We start from the raw sequence: 16,546 nt of genomic DNA on the forward strand, positions 1-16,546 counted from the left end.
AACAAAGTCATGAGGCAGAATGTGCAGTAAATTTGGGACACCAAAAAAGACCAAAACAAAGAATAATAGGGATAAAAGAAGGAAAAGAAAACCAACTCAAAGGCACAGAAAATATTTTCAACAAAATCATAGAATTAAACTTTCTAACCTAAAGAAGGAAATGCCTATAAAGATACAAGAAGCTTACAGACCACCAAATAGACTGGATCCAAAAAAGTCCCCTGGCCACATAAAAATCAAACCAATAAACATACAAAGTAAAAAAAAAAAAATTAAGGGCTGAAAAAGAAAAAGGACAAGTAACATATAAAGGCAAACACATAAGAATAACATCTGACTTCTCAATGGAGACTCTGAAACCCAGAAGGACATGGACAGACATTATGGAGACACTAAGAGACCATGGATGCCAACCTAGATTATTATACCCAGCAAAATTCACAATCACCATACACTAAGTAAACAAATTTTCCATGACAAAACCATATTTAAACAATATCTCTCCACAAATCTACCCCTATTGAAAGATCTTGACAGAAAAAATCCAACCTAGGGAATTTAAATACACCCATGAAAACACAGGCAATACATAGTCCCACACCAACAAATACCAAAGAAGGGAAACATACAGCACTACCACCAAAAAATAAGAGGAATTAACAATCACTATTCATTCATATCCATTAATATCAATGGTCTCAATTCACCTATAAATAGACACAGGCTAACAGAATGGATACCAAAACAAGATCCATCCTTCTGCTGCATATAAGAAACACACCTTAACTTCAAAGACAGACACTACCTCAGAATAAAAGGCTGGGGAAAGCCTTCCCATTCAAATGGAGTTAAGAAGCAAGCTGGGGTAGCTACCCTAATATCTAATAAAATAGACTTCAAACTAAAATCAGTTGAAAGAGATCAGGAAGGACAGTACATATTTATCACAGGGAAAATCTAACAGGATGAAGTCTCAATTCTCAATATTTATGCCTCAAATACAAGGGCACCTACATTTATAAAAGAAGCCTTACTGAAGCTTAAATCACACATCCAACCCCATATACTAGTAGTGGGAGACTTCAACACCACACTCTCACCAATGGACAGATCTGTCAGATAGAAACTTAACAGAGAAATATGGGAACTAACAGACATTATGACTCAAATGGACTTAATAGGAATCTACAGAACATTCCACCTTAACACAAAAGAATATACCTTCTTTTAAGCACCCCATGGAACCTTCACTTAAATCAACCACATGCTTGGTCACAAAACAAATCTCAACAAACACAAAAAATGAATTAACCTCCAGTATCCTATTGGACCACCATGGCTCAAAGTTAGATTTCAACAACAAAAATTACAGAAAACCTACAATCTCATGGAGACTGAATAATGCCCAATTGAATCACCAATAGGTCAAGGAAGAAATCAAGAAAGAAATAAAACATTTCCTAGAATTCAATGAAAATGAATAAACATTCCCAAACTTATGGGACACTATGAAAGCAGTGCTATGAGGAAAATTCATAGCTGTAAATGCCCACATAAAGAAGTTGGAGAAATCTCACACTAGCAACTTAACGGCACACCTGAAAGCTATAGAACACACACAAAAAAAGCAAAATCACCCAGAAGGAATAAATACCAGGAAATAATCAAATTGAGGGCTGAAATCAATAAAAGAGAAAGAAAGAGATCAATACAAAGAGTCAATGAAACAAAGAGTTGATTCTTGGAGAAAATCAGCAAGATAGACAAACCATCATCTAAATTAACCAAAAAGCAGAGAGAGAGCATCCAAATTAACAAAATCAGAAATGAAAAGGGAGACATAACAACAGACAATGAGGAAATCCAGAGAATCATCAGGTCATACTTCAGAAACCTGTACTCTACAAAATTGGAAAGTGTAAAAAATATAGATGATTTTCTGGATAGGTACCCCATAGCAAAGTTAAATCAAGACCAGATAATCTATCTAAATAGACTAATAACCCCTAAGGAAATAGAATCAGTCAATAAAAGTCTCCCAACCAAAAGAAGCCCATTACCAGATGGTTTCACCACAGAATTGTACCAGATTTTCAAAGAAGAGATAATATCAATACTCTTCTAACTGTTCCACACAATAGAAACAGAAGGAACATTACCAAACTCCTTCTGAGGCTACAGTTACCCTAATACCCAAATGTCACAAAATTGCAACAAAGAAAGAGAATTACAGACCAATCTCCCTCATGAACACTGATGTAAAAATACTCAATAAAATAATGGTTAACAGAATCCAGGAACATATCAAAAAAATATCCACCATGAACAAATAGGCTTCATCCCAAGGATGCAAGGATGGTTCAACATAAGAAAATCTTTCAATGTAATATGCCATATAAACAAACTGAAAGAAAAAAACCACATGATCATCTCATTGGATGCTGAAAAAGCCTTTGATAAAATCCAACACCCCTTGATGATAAAGGTTGTAGAGAGATCTGTAATAAAAGGAACATACCTAAACATAGTAAAGGCAATTTATAGCAAGCCAACAGCTGACATCAAGTTAAATGGAGAAAAACTCAAAGTGATTCCACTAAAATCAAAAACAAGACAAGGCTGTCCACTATCCCCATAACTGACTCAGCATAGAAATTGAAGTTCTAGCTAGAGCAATAAAACAACAAAAAGAGATCAAGGGAATACAAGTTGGAAAGGAAGAAGTCAAAATTTCACTATTTGCAGACGATATGATAGTATACAAAAGTGACCCCAAAAATTCTACCAGGGAACTCCTACAGCTAATAAACTCCTTCAATAAGTTGGCAGGATACAAGATTAACTCAAAGGAATCAGTAGCTCTCCTATATACAAATGAGAAATGGGCTGAGAAAGAAATCAGAGAAACTTCGCTCTTTACAATAGCAATAAATAATATAAAATACCTTGGGGTAACTCTAACTCAGCAAGTGAAAGACCTGTATGATAAAAACTTTAAGTCTTTGAAGAAAGAAATCAAAGAAGATGTCAGAAAATGCAAAGATCTCCCATGCTCATGGAGAGGTAGAATTAACATAGTAAAAATGGCAATCTGACCAAATCAATCCACAGATTCAATGCAATGCCCATCAAATTCCCAACACAATTCTTCACAGAATTGGAAAGAACAATACTTTACATGGAAAAACAAAAAACCTAGGATAGCTTAACTAATCCTGTATAATAAAGCAACCTCTGGAGGAATCATGATCCCTGACCTCAAGCTCTACTCTAGAAGGATAGTAATAAAACAGCTTGGTTCTGGCATAAAAACTGACAGGTGGATCAATGGAATAAAATTGAAGACCCTGACATTAATCCACGTACCTGTGAACATATGATTTTCAACAAAGAAGCCAAAGCAGTACCATGCAAAAAGAAAGCATCTTCAAAAAATGGTGCTGGGATAACTGGATGTCAACATGCAGAAGACTGCAAATAGATCCATATCTGTCACCATGCACCAAACTCAAGTTCAAGTGAATCAAATACGTGAACATAAATCCAGTTACAATGAACTTGAAAGAAGAGAAATTAGGAAGTAGGTTTGAATGCATTGGCACAGGAGACCACTTCCTAAATAAAACACCAGTAGCACAGACACTGAGAGCAACAATTAATAAATGGGACCTCCTGAAACTGAGAAACTTTTGTAGAGCAAAGGACATGGTCAATAAGACAAAATGACAGCCTATAGAATGAGAAAAGATCTTCACAAACCCCACATCTGACAGAAGGCTGATCTACAAAATATATAAAGAACTCAAAAAGCTAGACTTCAAAATACTGAACAATTCTGTTAAAAATGGGCTACAGAGCTTAACAGAGAATTTTCAACAGAAGAATGTCAAATGGCTGAAAGACATTTAAGGAATTGCTCAGCATTCATAGTCATCAGGGCAATGCAAATCAAAACAACTCTGAGATACCACCTTACACCTGTCATAATGACTAAGTTCAAAAGCACTGAAGACAGCCTATGTTAAAGAGGATGTGGATCAAGGGGAATACTCATGCACTGTTGGTGGGAATGAAAACTCGTACAGTCACTCAGCACATCAGTATGGCAGTTTCTTAGAATATTGGGAATTAATCTTCCTCAAGACACAGGTATACCACTCTTGGGCATATACCCAAGGAATGCTCAATCATACCACAAAGAAACATGCTCAACTATGTTCATAGCAGCATTATTCATAACAGCCAGAACCTGAAAACAACCTCAATGCCCCTCAACTGAAGAAGGGATAAAGAAATGTGGCACATATACACAATGGAGTAATTCTCAAGAGTAAAGAACAATGACATTATGAAATTTGCAGGCAAATGGATGGATGATATCTAGAAAATATCATCCTGAGTGAGGTAACCCAGTCTCAGAAGGACAAACTAAGTATGTACTCACTCATAAGTGGATACTAGATATGAGGGAAGGAATGGCCAGACTGCAACCCACAACTCCAGAGAGGCTAGCTAACAGGGAAAGACCCTAAGAGGATGACCCAGGGAAAAAGTGGATAAGATCTACATGAGTGGACTGGGTGTTGGGGGGTGGCAGAGGGCAAGATGTGGGGGGTGAGAATATAGGAAAATGGATGGGACAGAGTGGGAGGGCAGGGAGGAAGACACCATGATAGATGAGACATCATGGGAATAGGAAGAGGCAGGGTGCTGGGGAGGCTCTCAGGAATCCTCAAGGATGACCCCACCTTGGACTGCTGGCAGTGGTCCAGAGGGTGCCTGGTCTGGTCTTCTCTGGTGACCAGTCTAGCAAATCACCTAACTGTCATCATAGGGCCTTTGTCCAGTGACTGACAGAGGCAGAAGCAGAGATCCACAGCCAGGCACCAGGCTGAGCTCTGGCACTCCAATCAATGAGAGAGAGGAGGGATTCTGCAGGCAAGGGACATTGAGATCATGATGGGAAGACATGCAGAGATGACCGACCACACTAGATGAAGCCCATGAACTGTAGACTAGTGGCTGTGGAGCCCCCATGGGACTGAACCAGACCCTCTGGATATGTAAGATTGTTGTTTGGCTCGATTAGTTTAGGGGCACCCAGGGAGGGTGATCAGGATTCATCCCTGGTGCAGTGTGAAGATGTTTGGACCTGCCTAGGTCCAGTGTGCAGGGCTCTGCTGACTCCCCATAGAATACCTTATCTGGGAGATGTGGGGATGTGGGTTGGCTTGGGAGAGAGGGCTGTGGGGTGGGAGGAGGGAAGAGGTGGGATCTGCGGGTGGTATATAGAGTGAGTAGAAAATTTCTTAATAAAGAAAAAATAAGAAATTATAAAAAAGAAAAGAAAAGAAAAAGAAAAAAATAAAAAGACCCCCTGATCAACTGTAAAAAAAACATCATAGATCATACAGAATTGAAAATAACTTATTAAATATCCATAGATCACTTTGCACCCATGAGACATTTGACTGCCAGGACAGTCACTATAAATTCTTCTGTAACACTGAGCATCCATCTTCACCCTACAGGCCTACATTGTCTGGCAGATTTCTCAGCAAAGCAGAAAATTTGAAAGACTGTCTTGTCTATTTTGGCAAAATTCATCAGTTGCTTTCTTTTGTGTCCTGCAGAATGTCTGGCATCCCTCTCAAGAATCAGGAACCCTGAAGGACTGCCCCACCTTGTTTTAGCATGTTTAGCAGTACAAGCAATAACTGGTCCTAACTTCCATAACTTGCCCTTCATTACTCCCACTCATGTCCAGGTTGTTCATGGAGATCTCATCCATTTCTATGTCATTGGGCAATCCCTGTGTCTTTCTTAAGGTCCTGTTTTCTAGTTAGCCTTCCTGGAGTATTGAATAGCAGTCTAGTCATCTTTGTTTTACATCTAGTATCCTCCTAATAGTGAGTACACACCACATTTGTGTTTCTGAGTCTGGGTTACCTCACTCAGGATGATTTTTTCTAGACCCATCCATTTGCCTGCAAACCTCATGATGTCATTGTTTTTCTCTGCTCAGTAGTATTCCATTGTGTATATGTGCCATATTTTCTTTATCCATTCTTCAGTTGAGGGGCATCTAGGTTGTTTCCAGGTTCTGGCTATTACAAACAATGCTGATATGAACATAACTGAGCAAGTACCCTTGTGGTATGATTGAGCATTCCTTGGGAACATGCCCAAGAGTGGTATAGTCCCAAGTATAGCGACTTGGGGGAGATTGATTCCCAATTTTCTAAGAAAGCACCATATTGATTTCCAAAGTGGTTGTACAAGCTTGCATTCCCACCAGCAGTTTTAAGCAATACTACTTTATGATCTAATGGCAGAGCACTTAAATATAATATGTGGGGAATTTCCATACACACAATTAAAAGTGAAAAAAAACCTACCAATCACTCATTGCAAGGCTTGTCTGTTTCCTGCATCCAAGCAAGGATGGACAACTACCTGTCAGCAGGGTCTGTCTGTCTCCTCTTCAGGCAATCAGGAACTACCATTGCTGCCATATCTTGATTGCAACAGCAATCCTCCTCTGAGTTACTGCCAGAAGTTGGATGTTCCTAAACAGATGTTATGTTTGTCCATCTTCCCACTCTCTTTATTTTTGTAGGAGTGCCTTGATCTAAATAGTCTGTAAGAGCTGAACTGAGTAACTCACTGTATGAAATATAAAGGGAATAGGTTGGATAGCCAAGTGAAATTCAAGGTCATAGACCAAGAAAGAAAATGATCATATTCGAAGCTGGATGCTGAGGGTGAGTTTTATAGGAGGGACTAAACAAGAATATATGTGAAGTTACATGCAAAGCATTATTCATTATAATGAACACTATATCACAAGAGTAACTTCAAGGCACTCTACTTTACCAGAGGACATGCCAATATCCAGAACCCCAAGTAAGTCCCCACCTATAAACCACCAACACTGCCTCAGAGCCTGGCCAGATTTCCCCAACAACCACTTCTCCCCTTCTCTCCATATCATAGCCCACAATTCCTGCAGAAGTCCCCTACTCTACCAGAAATCATGCTAGTATCCCAAAACCCAAGTAATACACCACTTGCAGCCCCCAAACACTTCCTTATAGCCAAGCCAGCTTTCCCCAACAGCCTACTCTCCCCTTATCACTGTATCCCAGATCACAAGGTTAACAGAAAAACCCTGTTCTTACAGAGGCCACACTGGTACCCAGGGTCACATCCCCTTACTCTACCAGTGACAATGTCAGGGCATAGAACACCAGAGGCAATGTGCACCCAGAATCCTAGAGGTTGCATAGAAAGCCTAAACTCCTGGGAGTCATCCTACTAGATCAGAAGACTCACAGGTGACCAGAATTTGGAGCCAAGCAGACAGAAAACCAGAGAAAAAACAGGAGCCAGGGAAAAATACACATGCAACAAAGTCAGACTCAGAAATCAGAACATAAACTTATAATTACCTAAACCTAGACACCTAGAGGCCAGTGTAAGAATACAATCAACAAAAGCCAGGGCAATTTGTAACATCCAGAGACCAGATATCCTGCTACAGCAATTCCTGAAGGTTCCAACACAATTGAAGCACATGAAAATGACTTTAAAACCAACTTTATGAAGATGATGAGTTCATTAAGGAAGGAGATAGTTTTGTAGATTGATCTGCTTGAGGGTCCTCCTGGCAGGAGGATAACAATCCAAACCTGGTACATGAGCTGGCTTTTGGGAGCCCACTACCTATGGTGGGGCACCTTGCACAGCCTTGATGCAGGCGGGGTAGGGGTTTGGACCTGTCTCAACTGAATGTTCCAGGCTCTACTGACTCCCCATGGGAGGCCTTATCTTTTTGGAGGAAGGAAAGGGGGCTGGGTTGTGGGATACTAGGGAGGCAGAAGGAAGAAAGGGGGTCTATATTTGGTATGTAAAATGATTTAAAAACTCTTAATTAAAAAAAGAAAGAAATTTAGTGCCAAAATTTATTACACTGGGAGTATCAAACACACGGGATTTTGAAGGTTGCAAAGTTCTGTATGAACTTAAAATACCTCCTTAATAAAACCTGCATTGCATGTTGAAAAAATAGGGACGGACGTGAATAAATCCCTTAGAGAAATTCAAGAAAACACACACAAACAATGTGAGGAAATGAAAAAATTCCTTAGAAAAAGCCAACAAAATCAAGAAAAAAAAACAAATTTATGAAGGAAATAAAACTGTGTAGGACATGAAAATAGAAATACAAGAAATAAAGAAAAAACAAACTGAGGGAATCCTGAAGATAGAAATCTAGGTACGTGAACACAAAGTACAGACACAAGCATCACCACCAGAATACAAGAGATGGAGAGATACTCTCAGGCATATGAGACAGGATAGAAGAAATTGATACATCAGTCAAAAAATGTTAAATTTAAAATTTCTTTACACAAAACATCAAGGCACACAAAGACACCATGAAAAGACCAAACTAAAAATTAATAGGAATAGAGTAAGAGGAAGAATCACATCTCAAAGGCTGAGAAAATATTTTAACACAATCCTAGAAGAAAATTTTCATAACTTAAAGAAGGACATGCCTATAAAGATACAAGAAGCTTACAAAACACCAAATAGATCACACAAGAAAAAAGTTTCTGTGGTACATAATAGTCAAAACATGAGACATACATAACAAATAAAGAATGTTAAAAATTGCAAAGGATAGAGACCATAAAGATATAGAGCCTGACCTATTAGACATACACCTGACTTCTCAGTGGAGACTCTAAAAACCAGAAGGGCCTGGAGAGATGTCTTGGAGACTAGACTCTAAGATTCCATGGATGCCAGCACAGACTACTATACCCAGAAAAGCCTTCACTCACCATAGATGGAGAAAAAATATATTTTGTGAAAATGGCAAATTTAAACAATATTTATTCACAAACCCAACCTTACAGAAAATATTAAAGGAAACACCAACTCGAGGAGGTTAATTATACCAGTGAAAACACAGGAAATTAATAACCCCTAGCAGAAAAATCCAAGGAAGGAAAGCACACACACAACAACAACAACAATAATAACAGTGAAATAACAAGAATTAACAGTCATTCATTAATATCCCTAAATATCAATGGACTTGATTCTTTAGTAAAAAGACACAGGATAACAGAATGGATGTGACAAAAGCAAGGATCCATCCTTCTGCTTCATGTAAGAAACACATCTTGACATCAAAGAGAGGCATTGCCTCAGAGTAAATGGTTGGGAACAGATTTCCTAAACAAAGGACCCAAGAATCAAGCAGGTTAAACTATTCTTATATCTAACAAAATAAACTTTCAACCAAAATTAATCAAAAGAGAGGAGTGTAGGATGAATTGCTAAATGTCTTATTAATAAAAAAAACTCAGAGGGTTAAAACTGAGAGATCAGAAAAGCAGAAAGAAGCCAAACATGTTCTCACCATTTGAAGATCCTCAGCCAAAAAGAACTACTTCCTGTATACCCATGCCTATATGCCTTTCTATTCTGTCATCTCATTTCTTCTATCTGCCCAAGTACATCACTTCCTCTTCCTGTCCAGCTCTGTCACTTCCTGTCTGTCTGCATAGACATCCAGACCTTTATGGTTAGTGCTGGCATTAAAGGTATATACCACCATGCCTAGCTGTGTTCCCAGTGTGCCCTGAATTCATAGAGATCCAGATGAATCTCTTCTCTCCCTCTGATAGGTTTAAAGGCATGTACTACCATTGCCCAACCTCTATATTTAATATAGGGGCAGTCTTTTTTCTCTGATACTCAGGTAAAATTTATTGAGGTCACAGATAAAATATCACCACAGAGAGGGAAGTATACTTCATATTCATTGAAGGAAAAATGATATGTCAATTCTTAACATCTATGCCCCAAACTCAAGGGCTCCTACATTTTAAAAGAAACATTACTAAAAAATCAAGTCACAAATCAAACCTCACGAATTAAGAGTGGGAAACTTTAAACAAAGAGAACCATATAAAGAATCAATGAAACAAACATTAGGCTCTTTGAGAAAAATTATTGAGATATACAGAGCCAATGCAATGAAAAGACTGAGAGAGACTATCCAAATTAATAAAATCAGAAATGAAAAGGGGGCATAACAACAGACACCGAAGAAATACAAAGTAGCATTAACTTCAAAAACATATACTCCACAAATTTGGAAAATGGAAAGAAATATACAATATGATACTACTTACCAAAGTTAATTCAAGATCAGAAAAAAAACCAATTTAATAGAAACAGGAAATAGAGTCACTAAAAGTCTTCAAAATAAGAAAACACATGGCCAGTCACTATTATCACAGAATTCTACCTTTAAAGAACTCTACTTTCAGGGAAGATCTAATACCAACAACAAATGCACAAATTATTCAATAAAATAGATAGAGAAGTATGGTGTTATTTTATTTGTACTGAAATGTGATTTTAATTGTATGTTAACAAATAAAGTTGCCCAGGGGTCAGAGCTATTTGCAAGCCATAGGAAAGCAGGGCGGTGGTGGTGTATGCTTATAATTCCAGCACTTGGTAGGCAGAGCTAGGTAAGTCTCTGTGTGTTTGCTACGCCCACAGCTATTACACCTGTGTAGCTGTAGCAAAGCATGCCGCTGCGTTGGGGCCCGGCAGCTGAAGGGTTGAGGTTGGAGCTTCCTGGGGCGTGGCCTCAAGCGGTTCACCCAAAATCAGCAGTCGTCATGCAGCCTGAGGATCCCAGGGCGAAAGTCCTTGTTAATACTAATCATGCTTTTTCTCTGTATGTCTTATCTGTGTCGGGGGGCGTTGGTGGACAGCCTCTAGGTGGACCCCTGAGAGTGGAAATTACCTAGAGCCGCTCCCATATACGGGAAGCTATGATGAAGTTGGAAATAGATGGGTGAATCATGAAGGAAAGAAACAACTTTGGAGTGATTTGCCTTTTATGGAAAGGCTAGCCAGGACTAGAAAGCCTTGGTGCCTTTATAGTAAGGAAGAAAGACAGCAGATCATAGAAAATATGAAGCCAGCCCTAAGATACTGGCATAGAAGAGTATATGATAATTGGAAAGATAGATGAGTGTATAATAGTGAGGAGGAAATAAATGATATTATACAAAAATATATAGAAGGGGATTATAACCCTGGCTGGTAAAAATCTGGTTCCCACAGATGTGGTCTTTGGCGCGAGACAGATTTCACAAAATTCTGAGATCATGCCCTTAAGCAACAACCGCAATGAACTCCAAGCTGCGGAAGTGATACACAGAAATAGATACTGATGTACTTTGTTATTATTTCTTGCACTACACAGAAATAGATACTGATGTACTTTGTTATTGTTTCTTGCTGATTCTGAGTAATTGTAAAAGTTAAAAGTCTGATGTAACCCCCTGCCAAGTTCCTTGATTGTAAAAGAATATAAGCACTGATTTTGCAGAAGTAAATCTGCAGCAGCACATCAACACATTGTGTGTCTGTCTGTCATTTTCCTCGCCGATTCCTGACTTCTCGAGCCTTCTCCCTGGTTCTCCCGCAGTGGTGGTCTCCCTCTGGGTGGTCTGCGGCATGTGTTCAGGAATACAGCCAGCATTGGAGACACACACCTTTAAGACCTGGAGGGCTGTACTTACATGCAGTGACGAGGCAGTCACATGTTCGTGTTTACAACCAATGAGAAGGCAGAACAGAAAGACTATATAAAGACAAACACACAGGAAGTAGGTCTCTTTCGGAGAGGTAGGATCACCACAGGAGGAAGAATACGGTTTTAGCTCTGAGCTCTGACCTCTTGGCTTTGTCTTTTACATTGGTTCTGTGTTTCTTATTTAATAAGACGGTTGGTTACATCTACAGAGAAGGAACATTGCCAAATTCATTTTAAGAGGCCACAGTCACCCTGATACCTAAACTACACAAAGACTTAACAAATAAAGACAGTTATAGTTTTGCCTCATGAACATTGAGGCAAAATACTCAATAAAATACTCCCAAACGTATCCATGAACATATCAAAAAGATCATCCACCACAATCAGGTAGGTTTCAGCCAAGAGGCATAGGGAGAGATCAACATACAAACATCTGTCCATATAAGCCACTGTATAAACAAATATAAAGAAATAAAGCAGATGATCCTTTCATATGATGCTGAAAAGGCCTTTGAAAACAACACAACACCTCTTCATGATAAAAGTCTTGGATGGATCAGGGATACAAAAAGCACACCTCAAAAAAATAAAGGCAATTTATTTTAGACTATAGCCAACATCAAATTAAATACAATCTCAAAGCAGTTGCACTAAAATCAGGAACAAGAGAAACCAGTCCACTCTTTCCATATCTACTCAATAGAGTCCTAAATGTTTTAGCTAGAGAAAGACAGCTAAAGAGATCAAGAGCATACATAATGGAAATGAAGGAATCATAGTGTCATTAACTGCAGATAATATGATAGTTTATATAAACAACTCCAAAAATTCTATCAGGGAACTCCTACAGCTGATAAACACCTTCATTGAAATGGCAGGATACAAGATTAAGTCTAAAAATCGGTACTTCTCCTACATACAAATGACAAACAGGCTGAGAAAGAAATTAAGGAGACAACTCCCTTCTTAATAGCAACAAATAATAAAAAAAATATCTTGGGGTAACAATAACCAAGCAAGTGAAAGACCTGTACTTCATCTTTGAAGAAAGAAATTGGAGAAGATATCAGAAGACAGAAAGATCTCCAGTGCTCATGAATCTGTAGGGTTAATATAGTAACAATGGCCACCTTACCAAAAATAATCAACAGATTCAATGCAATCACTATCAAAATTCCAACACAATTCTTTACATTCCTCAAACGAATAATACTCAGTTTCATATGGAAAAACAAAAATCCCAGGACAGATAAAACAATCCTGTACAATAAAAGAACTTCTGGAGGTATCACTATCCATGATTTCAAGCTGTAATACAGAGTATAGTAATAAAAACCACATGGTATTAGCAGAAAATCAGACAGGTGGATCAACATAATTGAATCATAGACCTAGATATAAATACACACAACTGATTTTTTATTTTGAAAAAGTCAGAAACACAATGTGAAATGAAAACACCTTCAGCAAATGCTGGTGTTCTTACTTGATGTTGGTCTGTGGAAGAATGCAAAAAGATCCCTATCTATCACCCTGCACAAAACTTAAATCCATGCAATTCAAAGACCACGGCATAAAACCAGAAACAGTGAATCTCATAGAAGACAATGTGGGGAACAGCCTTGAACTCAGTGGTACAGGAGACATCTTCCTGAGCAGAACACCAATAGTAGAAGCACTAAGATTGGCAACCAAAAACTGGGACCTCACAAAACTTAAGAGCTTCTGTAAGGCAAAGGATGCCATCAATAGCACAAAATGACAGACTACAGAATGGGAAAAGATTTGCAGCAACTCCACATCTGACAGAGGGCTAATGTCCAAAATCTATAAATAACTTAAAAAACTGGACATCGACAAACAAAATAATTCAAATTGAAAATTTAGGTACACATCTGAACAGAGAATTCTCAGCAGAGGTATCTCAAATGGCCAAGAAGCACTTAAAGTAGTGTTTGACACCCTCTGCCACATAAAAATACAAATCAAAATGACTCAGAGATTGCATCATACACCCCTAATAAAGGCTAAGATCAAAAATACAAGTGATAGCTGAGTGGTGGTGACAAGCGTCTTTGTCCTCGCACCGGAGAGGCAGAGGTAAGTATATCTTTGTGAGTTCATTGATAGACTGTGTCCAGGAAAAGCTTTACAACATCCAAGTCTACAGAGAAACTCTCTCTAGAAAAGCAAATACATTTTTTAATTAAAAATAAACCTTAAGTGACAGCTCGTGCTTGCAAGTATGTGAAGAAAAAGGAACACTCCTCCATTGCTGGTGGAGAGTTGCTCAACTATGTTCATAGTATCTTCATAATAGTCAGAAAGTGGAAACAACCTAGATATTCCTCAACCAAAGCAGGGATAGAGAAAATGTGCTATGTTTACATAATGGAGCATTACTCAGCTGTTAAAAACAATGACATTATGAAGTTCAAAAACAAGTGGACGGAACCAGAAAAAGAAATCATCCTGATTGAGGTAACTGAGACCCAGAAAGACAAACATGGTCTATACTCACTGATAAAGATATATTAGCTGTAAAGGATGATAATGCTACAATACACAGACCCAGAAGCTAAGTAACAAGGAGAGCTCAAGAGAGGATGCAAGAATATCCTTTGGAAGGGAAAATAGAAAGATTTCATTGGTGGAATTGGGAAGGGTGGAGATGGGAACAGGAGAGATGAGGTAGTCCTGGGAAAGAGGGAGAGAGTCTTGGGAGAGCCAAGGAATTGGGGGTCTGTTGATGTAACCAACCGTCTTATTAAATAAGAAACACAGAAACAATGTAAAAGAGAAAGCCGAGCTGTCAGAGCTCAGAGCTAAAATCTCACCCTTCCTCCTGCTGTCCCAGCTTCGCAAAAAAGAGCTACTTCCTGTCTATAAATCGATTTTCCAGTCATTCTGCCTTCTCATTGGTTGTAAACCCAAACACGTGACTGCCTCGTCACTGTCTGAATGTACAGCCCCTTAGGTCTTAAAGGCATATGTCTCCAATGCTGGCTGTATCCCTGAACACACAGAGATCTATGGGATTAAAAGCGTGTGCCACCACCGCCACACTCTTGCTATGGCTCTAATAGCTCTGACCCCTGGGCAACTTTATTTATTAACATACAATCAAAATCACATTTCAGTACAATTAGATTGCCACCACAGGGGTCATTTTGGAGGTGTGGTAGAAACCAAGTGCAATGAACACTCCCAGGAATCTGCAAGGGTGATGCTAGCAAAGACTCTGAGTAATGGGACCACCTGAATTGGTCATCTTCTGTAACCAGGCAAGGCTTCCAGTTAAGTGATTGGGACACCAACCTAGCCACTAAACCCTAAACCGGATGTGCTGGGGTAAAAGAGGGGCAGAAGTTGTGGAGTGGACAACCAATGATTGGTACAGCTTGAGACCCATGCCATGAGAGGGAGCCCACAACTGGCACAGTCTGGGGGCCAGATATAAGAGGTGGGATAGCCCAGAGACCAAGGGTAGAGCTAAATATGAATTTAAATAAATAAGTAAATAAATAATAAAGTCAATGAAATTATTCCTAGGGGTACTCACCTCTACTCATAAACAGGAGACTATCATAAGCATCACCAGAGAGTCTTCATCCAGCAATTGGTGGGAGCACATGTAGAGATCCACAGTGGAACAACAGCTGGAGTCCTGGAAATCCTGCAGAACATGGGGAGGAAGGATTATAAAATTCCAAGAGTTCAAGGACCTGGGCCTCATAAACAACTAACCAGGTCTCATAATTACTCACAGAGACTGAACCAAATTTTCTATATAAGTTTTTAACTTTTTATGTTTGGGGGCTAACAAGGTCAATTCTACAATATTATCTTCTGTTTGCATAATAATTCCAGTAGAAGAATTGATAGAAGGTAAAAGAACTAAAATATATTCTAGTTTAGGACTTAATTGATCCAGATATGCCTCATGTAATATTTTTTCCACTTTGGTCATTTCTTTCCCAGCTTCAGCTGTTAGATCTCACAGACTATTTAAATCTGAATTACTATGCAAAGTTTGAAATAAATACCATATTTCTTGAGTAAGTAATCCAATATTGAGTCATACACAATTAATATCTCCCAGTAGTATTTCAAAATTGTTGAGACTTTGCAATTGATGTCTTCTGACCTGAACCATTTGGTGTTGAATAATTCTGTTGACTCAATTTAAATCCTATACAGTTTATAGAATTTGTTCTCTGTATCTTCTCGGGTGTAATCTGAAATATCCAATAAATAAAATGTTTTCTGCTTCATTAAACGTTCTTTCTAAGGTATCTGTATCAGAAGCAGCTAATAAAGTAACATCCATATATGGTAATTAATGGATTGATAAAATTGTTTAATAACCAATTCCAGAGGTTGAGACACAAAATATTGGCATAAAGTTGGACTGTTTAAATTCCTTGTGTGAGTATTTCAATTTCTTCTTCATAATTTTCATCTATAATTCCTGGGTGTACTATAAATCTTTGAGATATTAATCTACTCCTTTGAAAAATCATCCTCCACTTTCCCTGAGGAAAAAGGAGCATACATTCTAGTGGCTATTTTAAAAGAAGTAATTTGTAGAGATAGTGTAAGATGTTTACTCTCAGCCAAATTTAAATGAGCACTACTGAAAGTAGCATACGTTAAATCTCCAATACTAAACTTGCATTCCACTGATTGCTTTGTTTTTGAGATTATTCCATTGCTGAGAGGATATAAGTGGCTCATACTGTTTGGTGCCTGGCAATGAAATAAGTCCTTTACCAGGTTTCCCTGTGGTAAGGGATAAACATGCACATCCCTCACTGATTCACATGTAATAATCCAATGCAATTAATCTAAGTCTGTTTCTTATAAATGAGGAAGAGAAGATTCATCCCCAGTATCTTGAGCCTC

The 16,546-nt window shown here is 38.5% G+C and overlaps 1 long non-coding RNA gene across 8 annotated transcripts in view; it reads right to left on the reverse strand.

The window, feature by feature from the left end:
- LOC107400074 (uncharacterized) overlaps window positions 1–16,546 on the reverse strand; it is a 44,279-nt gene that overhangs the window by 10,642 nt on the left and 17,091 nt on the right. For all 8 annotated transcript variants that reach the window (XR_013051240.1, XR_013051238.1, XR_006066178.2 and 5 more), the window contains exon 3: window positions 15,204–15,317. This is a non-coding gene — a long non-coding RNA (uncharacterized LOC107400074). The remainder of the gene's footprint in view (window positions 1–15,203; window positions 15,318–16,546) is intronic.

The sequence above is a fragment of the Peromyscus maniculatus genome, chromosome 1 (genome assembly GCF_049852395.1).
Source record: "Peromyscus maniculatus bairdii isolate BWxNUB_F1_BW_parent chromosome 1, HU_Pman_BW_mat_3.1, whole genome shotgun sequence".
NCBI classification, from domain to species: domain Eukaryota; kingdom Metazoa; phylum Chordata; class Mammalia; order Rodentia; family Cricetidae; genus Peromyscus; species Peromyscus maniculatus.